Source organism: Bison bison, unplaced genomic scaffold, assembly GCF_000754665.1.
Source record: "Bison bison bison isolate TAMUID 2011002044 unplaced genomic scaffold, Bison_UMD1.0 scf7180017864333, whole genome shotgun sequence".
In the NCBI taxonomy this organism is placed as follows: Eukaryota; Metazoa; Chordata; class Mammalia; order Artiodactyla; family Bovidae; genus Bison; species Bison bison.
This window is the reverse complement of record NW_011494905.1, coordinates 2134535-2138655: the sequence shown is the minus strand read 5'-3', so window position 1 is coordinate 2138655 and position 4121 is coordinate 2134535.

Here is a 4121-nt window from a genome sequence, read left to right as displayed (position 1 = left end):
CTGGTGGGTCATCCAAGCAGATTTCAGCTGAAACATTACAACACTGGGGTGATTGACCTGCTTGTTTGCATTTGGGGAGCATATAGGAGCACAGAGCTCATTTCCTGGTGATTGCACAACTTTGTTTGGCATATCAGAGCAGACTCTCATAAAGGAGGAGGAAAAAAACCCACCAGTCACCTCTGTTATTCCCTTGTGACTTTCGCAAAGCCATTTATGAAGGTCACTGCATTTGACAACAATGCCACAGTAGGTACAACGTGCAGACACCTTTCAGTAAAATTTCTCTGCAGGATAACTAGCTGCAGAGAAGCAAGCCGCCAGCAGTCATATTGCAGGCCTGGAGAACCCATGCACAGAGACATAGTGGGTGCTGGGGGGGTCCCACATCAGGATATTGGTGCAACTAAAAATAAAACATGGACATCCTTTCTGTGGTCTGTGGTCAAGCCAGGCTCTCTCTCCACTCACTTGCATTAGTTCTAGAAAGGAAAATGCTCCTCAAGGGTGGAGACAGAGGAGAACCATAAGAAGAGATGAGTTGGGTGAAGCCCTGCATCCCCAGTCCTTGCTTCTGGTTTGGTGGCTGTGGGGTCCTTCACTGCCAAGTCTCAGCCACCTGTCTGAGAAAGATCAACTATTCGGGGAAGGGTGGTTTAAGAGTAGGCTAAAGATGAGGGCTCGTCCCTAGAAGATGTTTACCCTCAAGTCTTATCCCCCTCCCCCACAAAAAAGATGTTTGACTTCTTTGTCGTTGATACGGCCTCTAGCTCAGCAAATCAGTCTCCCCAAGAGTCCTTGGAAAAGAGGAGTCAGTGTGGACTGAATGGTGGCCTTGCCTCAGAGTGGCAGGAACATGAGACTTGATTGTCACCCGAACTTGAGTCCAGTCTAGCTCTGCTCCTTCATTGCTCTGTGATCCTGAGCAAGTCAGGGTCATATAACATTTCTGAGCTTCAGTTTCCTCCTCTGTAAAATGTAGAATACTATCTTCACTTTTTTTTTTTTTTTAAAGAAGTGAATGTTAATATAATACATGCACTGCTGCTGCTGCTGCTAAGTCGCTTCAGTCGTGTCCGACTCTGTGCGACCCCATAGACGGCAGCCCACCAGGCTCCCTCGTTCCTGGGATTCTCCAGACAAGAACACTGGAGTGGGTTGCCATTTCCTTCTCCAATGCATGAAAGTGAAAAGTGAAAGTGAAGTCGCTCAGTCGTGTCCAACTATTAGCACCCCATGGACTGCAGCCTACCAGGCTCCTCTGTCCATGCACAGTGCCTGCTAATTAGTTCTTGCAAATTATAAATACATTTAGAGGAGGATGGTTAAGAATCCATGACTTATGGAAGTGGTTTCAGGTGTGTGGTGATGGTGTGTGTGTGGTGTGGTGTGTAGGGAAAAAAGCTAAGGTGAAAGAGACGGGTGAATTCCTTGGCTGAGAAGGAGTGATAAAGAAGGAGACGTGGGTTTGATCCCTGGGTTGGGGAGATCCCCTGGGGAAGGAAATGGCAACTCACTCTAGTGTTCTCACCTGGGAAATCTCATGAACAGAAGAAGCTGGTGGGCTACAATCCGTGGGGTTACAAATGGTCAGATATGACTCAGCAACTAAAATCAAAAACACATGAGATGATGGATGTTAACTAAACCTATTGTGATGATTATTTCACAGTTATGTAAATCAAATCATCATGCTATACAGCTAAAATTTATACAGTGATGTGTGTCAATTCAGAGAAGGCGATGGCACCCCACTCCAGTACTCTTGCCTGGAAAATCCCATGGACGAAGGAGCCTGGTAGGCTGCAGTCCATGGGGTGGCTAACAGTTGGCTACGACTGAGCGACTTCACTTTCACGTTTCACTTTGATGCATTGGAGAAGGAAATGGCAACCCACTCCAGTGTTCTTGCCTGGAGAATCCCAGGGATGGGGGAGCCTGGTGGGCTGCCGTCTAGGGGGTCGCACAGAGTCGGACACGACTGGAGTGACTTAGCAGCAGTGTGCCAATTATTTCTTAATAAAACTGACACACAAAAAAAAACACAGGACTTGGCAGTGTATGTGCATATTTGTGCGTTCAGTCACACAGTTGTGTCCACTCTTGCAACACCATGGACTGTAACCTGACAGGATCCTCTGTCTATGAGATTCCCCAGGCAAGAATACTGGAGTGGATTGCCATTTCCTCCTCAGGTGATTTTCCCCACCCACGGACTGAACCCATGTCTCCTGCATCTAGTCTCCTGCATTACAGGCAGATTCTTTACCACTGTGCCATCGACAGGAAATAAACAGCAAAGGATGTGACTTTGGAGGAGGTCGATCTGGGTTGTAATCCCAGCCGCACAATTTACTTACTGTAAGATCCTAAAAAAGTAATTAAACTTCTTTGGGCCTCATCTTTCTTCTCTAAAAAATAGTAATCATGGATGCCCATTTTCCTTTTCTCCTTGAAATACAGCTAGGCTTCATTTCCTGAAGCCACAGTGATGATACTAGTAATCAGTACTAGTGTTTAATAACGAGTATCATGCAAACACTGACCAAGCAGACCAGATACAACTCATCAGAAGAGTCACCAGCGACAGACAATTAATGGGACACCCCACTGAATGCCAGCCCTGCAGAATCATATTTCTCCATGAAGGCATGGACACAGTGCTGGCAGCTTAATTAGAGAGTGGAGAAAGGTGAAATCCAGGAAGACCCCCCCCCCCCCGCCGCCAAAATAAAACATAGCTTAATAACTCTCAGAAGCATTTTATAATTTATTAAGTCCTTTCACAAACATTGCTTGAATTATTAAAACAGTTTCCTGGAAAACACAGTATTGAATCCTCTCAATTCATTTCAATTAAATGCATTCATAATATGCAAACAGTTGATACAGGTGAAAAAAGGGGTAAGAAAGGATTCCTACTTTAGGGATTTTACATTGTGCTAGAGGTTTGGACAATATACCATTGATTGCTTCTTTTCTAGATGCTTTTTGTTACATGATAGCTAAAAAGTATGTGAATGTTTAACTTTTGCTATAATTAGTAAATTGTGGGGCTGGGATTAGAACCAGATCAACCACCTTCAAAGTCACACTCTTTCTTATTGGTTATGTATGTAACTATATGGGTTTCCCAGGTGGCTCAGTGGGTAAAGAACCCACCTGCAATGCAGGAGATATAGGAGACATAGGTTCAATCCCTGGGTTGGGAAGATTTCCCTGGAGGAGGCCATGGCAACCCACTCCAGTATTCTTGCCTGGAGAATCCTACGGACAGAGGAGCCTGGCGGGCTACAGTCCATGGGGTTACAAAGAGTCGGACACGACTGAAGCGACCGAGTGTGCATGCAAGCAGGCACCTGTATATACAGGCAAGTCCTGCTGAAACTGGACCCTTCAGGGCCTTCCTGGGACAGAACCCCACCCTGTGCCCTCTGCCTGCCTCTTGTTTGTAAACAGTCTCCTAAACCTTCGCTGAGTTCCAAAGAGCAGATTCATACGATTACTAACTAGGGAAGTGAGGTAATACAAAAACAAAGGAAAAGCAAGCCCAATATAATCTTAAACCATGACTTTTATTTTAAACTGATACCTTGCTTTATGACCCCAAATTGCCCTGTGGCTTTAACCAACTGGCTCCAAGAGGGCTTAAAATATATGACACTGGCGGGGTGGAGTGGGGCAGTGGGGGGAGTCAATTAAGAACTGAAACTCCTGACCCATCACAAAGGCCCTGAGAAATAATAAAATGCCTCATCCATTGCTATTACTCTCTCCTAGAGAGAAGTTGAGGGATCACAAGACACTGATTAACTGATTTGCTTTGCAGGAACCCATAGATTAATCACAATCACCAAGAACACATCTAGTCACAGGACAGTGCCAGGGAATCTGCAACTGAGACATCCTGAAATCACAAAGATCCCCTCTCCTTTACCTTTTGTGCCTTTCAGAACCTTGTGCCCCGCTCAGTCAGCAAGATAAATTGAATTTGACACAAGTCTAGCTCTCCCATCATCCATGTTGGTGCCTCTTTAGCTAATAAACCTTTCTTTGATCCAAACTCTTTTTTTGGCCTCACAGTATGTCAGGCACACAAAGTTAGGTTCAAAAACACTCTA